The 12,908-nt window shown below is 33.8% G+C and overlaps 1 protein-coding gene across 3 annotated transcripts in view; it reads right to left on the minus strand.

Moving 5' to 3' along the window:
• Positions 1–12,908, minus strand: part of LOC106880490 (protein hu-li tai shao) — a 138,472-nt gene that overhangs the window by 100,850 nt on the left and 24,714 nt on the right. Inside the window, exon 1 of one of the 3 annotated variants that reach the window (XM_014930439.2) lies at positions 10,543–10,701. The exons of the other annotated variants lie outside the window; for them this stretch is intronic. The gene's annotated coding sequence lies outside the window, so the exon portion shown is untranslated. Of the gene's footprint in view, positions 1–10,542; positions 10,702–12,908 lie in introns of those variants that run through there. 3 annotated transcript variants of the gene reach the window in all.

The raw sequence follows: 12,908 nt of genomic DNA on the forward strand, positions 1-12,908 counted from the left end.
TATATATATATATATGAGCCCTGCATCATATCACTTAAAATTTACCAAACAGCAAAGAGAAATGAGTTGATCAAGTACACTCAACACCATCAGATTAGGTAAAGGGCTCAAAAATAGGTGCTTTGAGTATGAACCATGGGTAGCTGTGCATGGATACATATCTTACAAGCTACAGAATACCAACAACATTGACAAGAATAGCAGCCTCTCCTGGAGCTGTGATAGACATCACAGCTCACCTAAGAGGCTATACGTTTACTACCCAGGAACAGGAGACAAGCTACTAAAACATCTCATCAACATGATAAGGATGCTTCTAAACCTCCATGTTGTGATACAAAATGTATGGAAGATATCACACAGATCAGCAGCAGCTGTCCAAAAATGTCTGCAAGATACAACCGTCTCATAAGACAGAGCACTGATGCTAAAACTATCTACTATGCTGTCTGCAAGAAGGACTGTCCCAATAACCAATACTAAAGGTACAACAGAACCAGAATGGATCCAGACGTTTTGAAATTAAGACTACTGGTAAAACATTCCCATAAAAACAGCAGTCTTGTGTAAGCACAATAAAGTTAGCCCTATTCAACTACAATTTCTTGGTAATAATTCACTGAGAGTTGATACACTATCTTTCAACACTCACAGATATACTAACCCAACCACCACTAAATTTAAATTGAACATATTGTCCACTAGCACAACACTGACAAATGTTTCCTAATTCATGACCAAATACAGACTTCATTCTTAAAAGCTTGGGTATTCTGAAGTAATGTCTACCATAACAACTCATTGTATACTTGGGAAACAAGGGGCCTTTCACATTTAATAAACTTAATGTTTATGAGAGATGAATGAAAGTGAGAAAGAAGGACTAAGTCATTCAGAAGTCACAGAACAGAGAGTAGTAGAGAGAGAGCAGGGAGAGAATAAATTCATATAGTAAACAAATTAAGGGTTAATTAGGTGTGGAGGAGGGGGTAGAAAGGAATGGTACATTTCTGAGAGGGGTTTAAAAGTAAATGATACACGATGTATACTGGTGATATATCACCTGCCTTAACTCCTTATTTTTCTCACTCTCCCATTATTATACCATATTATGATAGGACCATTGGTGAGGTATTCAGAATTATCTCAGAACAACTGCCACAATATTTCATAACAAGGAACAGCTAAAGTTATACCATTGATGGTCTTAATATTCATGATCACTCTGCCATGATTTGGAGAATGTGAGCTGACCAAATAACCAACATTGAACATACACCTTAGCAACACTGGTACTCAAAAGATGGTGATGGCTGCGAGACGTGGTAATTATCTAGTTAACTCAGATTTTGACTGGTTTAATGAGGACTCAATACATGGAAGAGAGAACAGGCAACTATGATGGTCCTCTGGAGCACATTTGTCCTCAGCTGCTTAGACTTTTGCTCCCAGTTGCTATGGTCACCACATGGGGTTAAGATAACAGTGGAACTCAAAACAGTCCAGTAATGCTACACTAGGATCTCAAAGCAACAGGTCAGATACTGGGGGGAGGCTGGAAATGTTAAGACCCTACTCTCTGGGATGAAGGCAGGAAAGATATGCAGTGATATGCATCTGGAAAATCCAGGAAAGATTGGTACCAAACTTTGGCATTGAAAGTTAGACAAACACCAGAATGGGGTGTCACTACATAGCACCAAAGATGCCAACATTACCATCAAGATACAGGACCTGACAGCACAACAGCTTGGATCTCATGGTCCCATTGCTCTTCAATATCCTCTCACGAAGCCTGAGAGACCTGCATGTGATGGATGTAGGTATCTGCAAAACAGAATTGAATCTCCTCTTGTCAAGAAATATAAATGAGGGCTGCAATATCAGACTCCCTCATTCACCAAATGCCACAGGTCAGAGACGGGCTGAAGTAATGATATTATAGCAAAACTAATGGCAGCGCCTCAGCATGACCACAGCTCTTGAGCTGAAACAAGAGTATATAAACACACACACACACACACACATGTAAACACATGCAAATACACACACAATATGTATCACCTGGTTTTTAACTGAAGAACAACAAATGAGAACTTTTAGAAAAAAATGTTTTGTCAACTCAAAGTATCTTTTCTACATTTTTTTTTCAAATTCTGCAACATAAAAATCATTTTTTTTAAGTAGCTCAAATTAATTAGCTTCAATCCAATATAAGCCAGGAATAAATTAACACCAGTTAACTTGTGACTGGTGTATTCCAACACCCTTAATGAATACTTGAAAAAATTCTTCCTTTCTCTTTATGTTCAATTATTGTAAAAAAAAAAAAAAATTTTTCCTTTTTTTCAATTCCCACATGCTGAATTAGGCAAACATTCTATACTAAATAATATTTATAACTATAAACAAATAATCTCACACACACACACAAACAGATATCCTGCATTAAATTAGCAACAAACACAGATACTGTTATGTTATCAGCAGATGAAATAGAAAACTGAAGTAGATAATATGTAGTTGATAATATGCTAACAAACAGCTGAAGGGAAGTTGAAAAAAAGGTAGAGCCAGCCTTGGAGCTTGTAAGGACCACAATAGTTTTTAAAGCTGTATTCAGAAGGTCAGCATCAGTTTAAAGCTGATTAAAACACAAGATAGAACAAAATGGTATTTATAAATAGTTCAGCTCAGCTAAACTTATCAGTTCATGACTAAGAGCTGAAAGCAAAAGGCTACCAACAGGCAGTCTTCGTATCAGTTTCAAAACTGCCGGATTCATTACATTTGTCAGAGGCTGCTTGGCAGAGAACATTTAGCTATGGATTGCAGCTAGTTTCATATTTATCTGAATGCTCTAGGCCCGCAATTAATATATAACAGCCTACTACATATTAAAACTTTCACAAGGAACAAATGTAAAAAAAACCCTGCCATAATACTTAGAATATGTGTAAAAATTAGACATAATTACACAAGAAATATTGAGTAATTCTACACTAAAGACACATAAGTATCCAAGTTCCCTACATTACAGTTATTATTCAATGAATGTTAAAGCCTAACAGAGGAAATATTTTGGAAAGGTTGGTAACAAACAGAAGAAAGTGCAAAAATTCCATCATAACCATTGATTAAGTTTTAGTTTTAATTTAACAAAGTTGTTTCTGTGAATGAATAATGATGGTTGAGAAGACAAGTGAAAGAGAAAAATATTTCAGCCAATGAGAAGGCTGTTAGCCGAAGGATTTAGTAAGCTAAATGTTCATTGGTTGTTTTAAACATTAGTCATGTTAACAATCATTGAATCACCATCAATAGTTTGAAGAATAGGATATTTGTTTAAACTACGAATCTATAACAAGTGGAAAAAAAAAAAAGACAACGAGAGGGGATAGTCATGTAGATAATTTATAAATTGGAATAAATTGGTGATATTTTTTGAAGTCTCAACATATCCCAATGAGCAGCTATGGTTGTCGATAGGTGCAAGAACCAATGCAGTTTTAGATTCTATCCCACAATGCAGCACCTTAGGCAAAAGTCTTCTATTACCACACTAAATTGACCAATGCCTTTTAGTGTAGATTTGGTGGACAGAAATTGTATGCAACTTGTGGTATAGAGATGTGTGTGTGTGTGAACATGCATTTGTTTCTCACTGGTTCAGAACCAGTGTTGGTTTGTTTATGCTCCTATTAGCAGTTCAGTAAAAAGAGGCCAATAAGTACTAGGGTCAATTTAAATGATTAAACCCTTTAAGGCAGTGCTCCAGTATGGACACAATGCAATGCCTGGCATTAGTAAAAGACCAGAAGAATAACAGAGAAACAAAAGAACATCAACCAATCTGAGACTGGTGTGATCCTTTGATACAAGATTGTGTCTTTTAAAAAGTGTTCATACATAGAATCATAGAATAGGATAAGACAGACATTAAGACTCTCTTTCATAATTTTATAGTTAAGAACATGTTCATATAACTACACCAAGGAATAAATGCATGGGTAGTTATTGGACCAAATTCTTCTAAATTCAATTCAAGCAACAGGAGAAACTCATGGTCACAAAAGAGCATTTTTTTTATTTAAAGCTAAAGTTATTAGAAATAAAAGGCAGTAGCACCTTCACTGGTTATATTATAAAAATAATATCAGCTTTATGAACAAATGTAATTTTCCAGTTGAAGGATATATATGTATCTCCAAAAAAGATTAACATCTTGAAAAGTAATTAAATGTGTGGGGGGGGGGGGAGAATCAGGTGTATTCCATAAAATACTAAATGATACAGAAAATGTAAACTAAAAGGGAAAAAATCTGTACCGGGTCACAAAATAACTTTTCTCTGGAAACTATTAAATTAAGCAATAGAATAAATCTCTTGTCCTCCGAAAGAAAATATGTAAGTTATTTTGAAATAAGGACACCATTGTTGGCAAAAACAAATGAATAGCCTAAAAATTTGCTACTAAGTGAAAAATATTTTGGAAAATGGTTTAAAGCTATAAAAATAGTTTGACTTTGAACCCAGAATAATAACATATGCAAGAGAAATCCGTAAAATTCCCTAATTAAATGGTAAAACATTTGATATTGAGTGAAGAATGTAAGCCAGCAACTCTTATATTCAACTTGGTCACTTCACTGACCAGTTTCAATTTACTGGATGATTAACCAATTTAGAAATATTCAAAATTCCTGTAAGTTATTGGTTACGCACTTGGTCACCTCAAAACCTCAAGCAAAAAAATTAAGAATTTCAATAGAAATGGTAAACAGGGAAAAGATCAATGCTAAAGCTCTCACAATTGTTATTCCTTCCCAAATTTTTTTTAATGGGAATATTTAGTGAAAATTCCATATTATTGATAACAATAGCTTAAATAGGAATAACTAATAAAATATCTCCGTTTTTTTTTACAGTAATAATCAGGACAAACTTTATAACAGAAAAGGTGCCTTCTGTATGAAGAATATATAGTTAAGTGCAGGCTACGATAATAGTGATATACTGAAATGTTATGATTTCTCTCCTTTGCCCATTTTACAAAAAAAAAAAAACAAGCTAATGATTTTTTTTTAATAGTTATGATGTTTTTATTATTATCAAATTTTTGGCTCACCACCTTAAGATATATGGGAAAATCCAATCTCATTCTCATTTGACTTTTCACTGAATTCTTCACACACAAAAAATATACATCACTTGCTTTGAACTCTAAGTAGCTGAGGAGGTTTGATAACACTGAAACAAGTCTGATGTAGTCAGCAGAGCTACCAAACATTCATAATCCTCTCTGCATATTTCCATTTAATTTTGGCTCATTTGAAATTCTGAAGTTCTTTCTCTTTGAGTAACTTTTAATTCATGCTAATGAGATCTTTTCTCACAAAGGGTTCGAACTTCAACTGATTATGCCAGTTCACCACATCAAGTATGATAAGTTGCACTTAACAGTTTCTGTGTTACGTATTTAACGGCAAAAGTTTTTCATCAAAATGCTTTTTTTCTCTATCTTCATAATGGATTACAACATTCACACAGGGAACAATCAAAACTTCTATAAAAAAAAAAACAACTTATTTCCAGTCTCTACTGGTTCAATAAAAACAAACAATAAAGTTTGAACAGTGAAATAAAATTGACAAAGCCACAAAACCTGGCTCTGCCACTAACAGTGGCAGAGACATGTCATTTATTTACTGACAAATAGTGGACTCGGGAATTTCTCAAAATACCAGCAAAGACAAACCTTTACACAATAAACAAAAAAGACAAAGAATACACTTTAAAAAGAGGTTTCTTTGTATACTACTCAAAGATATAAAACTAAACATTACCAAGTGACTATTCTGGATTTAATAAGAGGAGAGAAAATGAGGAAATAAACACAAATTTTTCAGAAAACAAAAGTTGCAAACATTTTAATGCAATTGACTAAGATATTCAATTAGAACGTAAATTAATTAATATAGCACTGAGGTGGAATTACCATTTGGTCTCCTAATCAAAGATAATGAAAACCAGGCAACAATATAAAGAAATACTAAACACAGAGCATTAAACACTAAAATGATTTAAAGAAAAATACAATATTTGGACGATCAAGGAAAATCTTTTTAAAGAGAACAGATTAGCAAGATAAGCTAAATTAATCCCTTACTGTTTAGACTGAGCTTGTTTATCCTTTATTTTGGATTATTTTCAGAAGAGTTAAGTATCATCACCAAACTGGTGGAAAGAGTAACAATTTCATTTAATTACAATCTGAAACTAAATTAGGTTTTTGATTATTTATTCCCAATATGTTATAAAAAAAAAAAAAGAAGACAAAAACACCATTGCAATTAGTAAATGTCCAATGTCCAACCCTTATTTCTCTCCACAAACACATTGCTGCTGCCCCTACCACCCCAACCAATAGATTTTAAAAAGATTAAAAATTTACATTTCATGGAATTCAGAGATGAAGAGATAAATATTCTTTCACACACACCCACACACCCAGAGTGTGGGTTAGGATACCATGTTGGTATGTGAAAAGCACCATCCAAATGTGGTTGATGCCAGTGCCACCTGACTGGCTCTTGTGCTGGTGACACGTAAAAAGCACCCACTACACTTTCAGAGTGGTTGCTGTTAGGAAAGGCATCCAGCTGTAGAAACCTTACCAGATCAGACTGGAGCCTGGTGCAGCCTGGTGCAGCCTGGTGCAGCCTCCTGGCATGGAAAACGGACGTTAGAATGATGATGATGATGTCTCTGGACTGAGATGCCTGGCGTCTTGCTGTACTCAAGACCTATGCTCCACAGCAGAAGTGCTGAAGGCCACTCACCCTGGTGAAGAGGATTGGCCTGCAAAAGTCCTGTGCAGATGCCACAAAAGAAGCACTCATGTTGGTGCCAGGTGGAGGGAATTCCAGAGAGTGAATATCATAAGGGGAAGGATGGGATATACTGAGAAGGGGAGGGGGATGTTTGGAACATTGTGAGTGATGGGAGGAGGAGGAAAGATAAGTTAGGTTTTAGAGTCGCTGAGTAAAGATGGTGTGGAACCGGTCAGCTCTTAGGAACAGAGGGTATTATGGTGGCTTCAAAAATAGAGAAACTAGAAGCAGTAGCATATTTGTCAGTAAGAAAGAGTAGAACTGTGGAGTGACTTTCTGGCAGTCCATTGAACCACTCTTTATATGTAAGCTCATACCAGCTTCTTTTAGTTTAAACTCATTGCCAAATTGTATTGCCTTTCACTCAACAGCAACAGTACACAAAAGTTCCCATGGGTGACCACACCTCAACTCCTTTAGGATTCATTTAATGACTATCATTCATTGCTTAAACATGTCATATACAATAGTCATCCCATTAGCTGCTACTATTATTATAATTGAGCTATATATTCATTTGTTAATTAGATATGTGCTGTGTGTAAGTATATAGATACCACTACACTTCTTGTATGACCAAAGCTTGCACGAGGTACAACATATGGAGTTTCTATCAACACTCATCTTACATATCAAGCGGGGCCATCTCCCTAAAGGGACTTGGGATTTGTAATTCTTTTCCCTTTTTCTTATTTCTTACAAATACCTTTATTCAAAATTACCTTTAGATTATACATAATTATCTTAGCTAATCACTTTTACTGAGAAAATTACTCAAGGAATTACTTTTAGATTTTAATCTTATATATGATCTTATAGCATGAGAAGTAAAGTTTAAGATAATTATTTTCTCCAGTTAATTAACAAATGTAGATAAGACAAGTCACAAGTAAAACATTTCAACAATTTCTTCATTTTTCAATCTCACTATTTACTTTCCTCCAATAATTTGATGGTAGATCTGATCAAAGACTGAAACCTGCTAGAAACGGACAGAATTGAAGATCAGGTACTAATTCCCACTTTGCAACTGAAATTATTAACAGAGATTTTAATCTTTAGCATAAAATGCCTGGTTCTAATAGTCTCAGAAACCACTTTACAAAAGTAACTACTGTTGACCGTTCCAATCAGTATTTTATAGAAATTTTTCTTGGAAACTTGTTTTATTCTTCCTTCTTGCTTAATTGAAACAATCATCAAAGACTGTTTTGCATCCATTTTTGACAAATCTGAGAAACAACTGATTGTGCAAAAAGAACAAAATACAATAGACCTCAGTTATCTGAATGAGATGGGTGGGGAGTACCATTTTGTTTGGATAACTGATTGTTTGGGTAACAGATCTGATTGTGAACACAGGAAGCCATAATTGCAAAACCTTGTATTTTTGTTTGATAATGTTTGGAGAAGCAAGTTTTGACTTTAGATATCAAGTGTAAAGAGTGTGATGCATAATTAAAACATTAATTAGTTAGACAGGGGAAAAGGGTGGGGGAACATTGCTGTAGTTGATGTTATTTTGTCCCAAATCAGACCAGATTGAATATACTAACAATGAAACACCTACAAATGTTTTGTTTCAAATGTGTAATCCCATTTTATTTCTATGATTATAATTAGACAATTTGGGTTTTTTTTTAATACATGGGGAAATTTGCAGAGGTTGAAGATCAGTTGAGTCCAACCAATGAATGTGAGATATTAACCCTCACAAAAGGCAGAGCAAAAGTTAGCCAAACGGTTTGGCATTAAAAACAGACATGTGGAGCAAATGAATGGTGGGTGAAAAAGTGTTGCGTTGACAGTGGAAACTGGCTGTGGGGAGAGGATTTGTCAAGAAGACACCGCAAGGAGAATAGATTACAAAAGGTTTGGTCTGGTGCATAAAATGGCTGCTATGATTGTGCAAAGCAAACTTATCTACTTCATGCTGTTATCTTGGAAAAAAAAATAGATATTTAAAAAAAAACTATGCCAAATGAATTATAAAAGTATTTTGTTTGGAATTCTTTGGCTTCACATTACAACATTTTCTTTCTGACAACTTTTAAAGCCTTCATTCTAAATTACTTTTCATTTTATCTCACCTGAATACATTTTTTTAAATAATAATGTTACACCTCTACAACTTTTTCTAAGTCTTAACTTTCTTCGTTGCAAATTTCCTGAATTACAGTAATTAGCCAATTAAATTTACTGAAAAGTACAAAGTCTTAAATTTTACTTTTCAATTAGATTGGGAGTTTGTTTTTTTTTTAATGTCACATTTCTTCAAACAGAAAAGCATACAGAGATACACACAGTGATACAGTCACACACATAGTGAGTAACACACAGTCACAACACACATACAGTTACATATAACCAGATACACACAATGTCCAACCACCACCACCATCACAACCATTTTTAATCCACTTGGTTGGAATGGTGAAACTTCAATCCAATTTAAATCTTCAAAATAAGGTAACAGGTACCTTTTTTAAAATTCAAATACTATAGCATCACATTCGTAGTTACTGTTACAACTCAACTGAAATTGGAGATTTTCAATGCATGACATGTTACTCTGACAGCTCTTTCAAATCAGTCACAATAAAAAATACAGGGAACATTAAAAACATAATCCTTTATGAAATATTTCAGTAATCTTTTATATTCTTAATCCAACATAACCTCAGCAACTTTGAAAACAGGGATTATTTCTCATATATATGCAGGAGTATTTTTCTTGTATATTTACATATATTACTGTTAGGTTGGTTTACAAAAGGACTTAGATTCACAAACTATAAATCATTAGAGTCAACAAGAATTTTTTTAAAAGAAATTTTGAAAAGAAATTTAAGAAAAGATTTTTGTCAGTGTGGAGAAATGTAAGAGGGGGAGAGAGATAAGTGAACAAATAGAAATTTCATTGTGTTCTCCAAGTTTCTGTTATCTAAAGCCAAATCAATTTTTTAAATGCCTGCAATAAAATGGGATTAGTTCTAAGGAACAGGTGAAATCATTTAGAATTGGTGTAAAATATATAAATTTACAAAACTGATATAATAATAAATGTCCAGTTATATATATATATATATATATAGCTGGTCAGACCTGTGTAGCAACTGTTGGGACAGACCAAGGTGGATTTCATTATCATAATTTTTTTTCTTTTTTGAAAAATGAAAATATTTCAAAGGAGCGGTTTTTATTTATTTCTTATTCTCAGAATTAAGTGTCAAATACAATAACAAAATAAATAAATAAATGGGTGAAATGTTAGCATAAACAAATCAAGCTGGAAGAAAAGCTAGACGTAACGATTAATAGAGAAACCTTGACAATGGCCATGTGACTCAATGGAAATGGATTGGTAGGTTCAAGTCAAATTTATCTGACTTGGTATTTTCCTTCAACATTAAATACCCCAGACTAGCTCAGCCTCCAGTTAAAGAAAAATTTAAAACTATTTCATAAAAATCACAAGAAATTGTTCTATTTCTTGGCTCTAAATGTAAAACTGCAGACTGTTGGGTGTGACACAACTGTGTCTACAACTTGGTTAGAATCCAGTTAAATGTGCAGCTTGCACCGACAAGAGTAAAACTGAATAAATTATGAAATAATATAGAAAAATAAGCTAACTAAATCACCTTACCTATTAACGACAGCAACCGTGCACTTCCACAAATGACTCGTATAAGAAGAAGAAAGCTTTTCAAAAGAGAAAAAACCCTGTCTTTTCTTTCTGTCTCCTTTAATCTGTCGCTCACAGGACACTTGTAGAGCCGGGTTAGCTTCTCTCTGTCTATAGTTTCACTTGCTTCTCCCTCTCAACCCACCCTTCTTCATTTGTTATAGTAGTAATAGCACAAACAGCACAGCAGCAAACAACAACGTAGCTCTATTGTCAAAGCTAAGATTTGAATAGATTTACTCACTCCACATTCACACTGTTCTCAACTCACATCACGTACTGACATTTAGCTAATTCACAACTTAGAACCAACACTGGCCCCCAAAATAATAAAATATATTCTCCACAGCAAATTTAATTATGAAGTACATTTAAAGTAGATTAGAAGATGTCAAATTAAAATAACACAAAAAATTAAGAGGATCGGAGAAATCAATTAAACTGGTATGCTAATGCTGCTACTACATGTAGCCAGTGTTACTCATCAATGGTCTAGTGTTAATGTGACCTAATAAGGCCTGACTCCAATCTTATAAAAAGCCCTTTCACTATGGTAGTATGTGTAGTCTGTTCACATACCTCAAAGACAATTTCATGACAATGACAGTGTGTTACTCAAAGCAAATACTTCCAATGACTGATCTAAGTACTTACAGTAAGGAATTTTGTCCCCATACCCACAAAAAAAAAAAAAAAACCTCCCTTGAAATAAACTAAGGAGAATCTACTAATAAATTAACAAGTCATCATTACAATATCAAATGTAGTACTTCATTCATGAGAGTGGCTTTAGCAGTGGCTATATTAAGCGAAAAAATTAACAAGATGATGACAGACTGTATGAAAAAAAATGTCTTATTCTGTCATGGGGCAAAGAAAATTTTCTAGAAATGAAACAAAAACAAATGGAAACCATTTTCTTGGGGATGATCTCTCTTTAATACAAAAAGATTAATGTTAAAATTTACTGATAATTGCCATTTACTTTCTTCAAATAAACACACCTGACACAATCTGTGGAGTGGGGGGGGGGGGGGGGGCCAACAATATCAGCAACCCTTATTATCTTGTACATGAATAATGGAGGTCATATCTTAAAGCAAGGACCAATGCATCTGATTATAGAACTCACAGTCATGAGTTCAAATCAAACTAGGGATTGATTATGACTCATGTTAACCAGAGTAGATTATGATAATGCCAGTAATTATAGGTGCAGCTTAATTAAAACCACAAACCATAGTAATTTATCATACTTTTCAGTGGTTTCTGTCATGCTGGAACATTAGTTTTATTCTAATGACACAAATACTTGTTGCAGTCACACATTATACTGATATATTTATGAAACTGCTATATTGACACTCTAACATAGGAGGAGACACCGGTTTGCACTGATAAACATAATTAGGCATGCACAGACAGACACACATACCCCAGTGACAGCAGAGGCTACTTAGAACTAATGGTCCATCAACCTGAAGTTGGTAAGGAAAGGTGGTTAGAGGCTATGAGGCCACTATCCCTGAACTGTAAGGTTGGGAACACTGTCCCCTGGCATACACCTTACTTTTCTATCAGTTACATGCACATCACAGTTATACACACACAAACACCATACTTATATGGAGATATATATATATATATATATATATATATACCTGATGTGTGGTACAACCATGCACCTGTTTAGGCAATGTTGATTTGATAGAGGGAGTGAGATAATATACGGCACATACATTTGATCACTATAAATAAATCATTTGTGCTGGTCATTTAGCAAAAACTGGACACTCATCTGTCATCTATGATGGGAGAGTCCATCATATATATCATCATCATCATTTAATGTCCATTGTCGGGTCTTCAAGCATGACATAATACCAAAGGTCTTGGTGATTGCCTCTGCGAGGCCCAATGCTCAAAAGGAACTCAGCTTTATATATATATATATATATATATATATATATATATATATATATATATATACATAAACTTAATGTAAACAGCAGTTTGCAATGTGTCACCAAAAAGGGGAATTATAATTGTCACTAAATGTGCCTAGGGTGTTAGAAACACCTATATTACTAAAAATAAGAGCTAAAATGCTTTAATACTGATGTCAGCATTAAGAATTCTTGATCAGCAGTTTTTGGCTGATTAAGGTCCCTGTTAGTGTATGTGTTTACATACATACATATATATATATACATATATATATACATATATATATATATATATATATATATACATATATATATATATATATATATATATATATACATACATACATACATATATATATATATACATACATACATATATAT

Source organism: Octopus bimaculoides, chromosome 14 (genome assembly GCF_001194135.2).
Source record: "Octopus bimaculoides isolate UCB-OBI-ISO-001 chromosome 14, ASM119413v2, whole genome shotgun sequence".
Taxonomy (NCBI): Eukaryota; Metazoa; Mollusca; class Cephalopoda; order Octopoda; family Octopodidae; genus Octopus; species Octopus bimaculoides.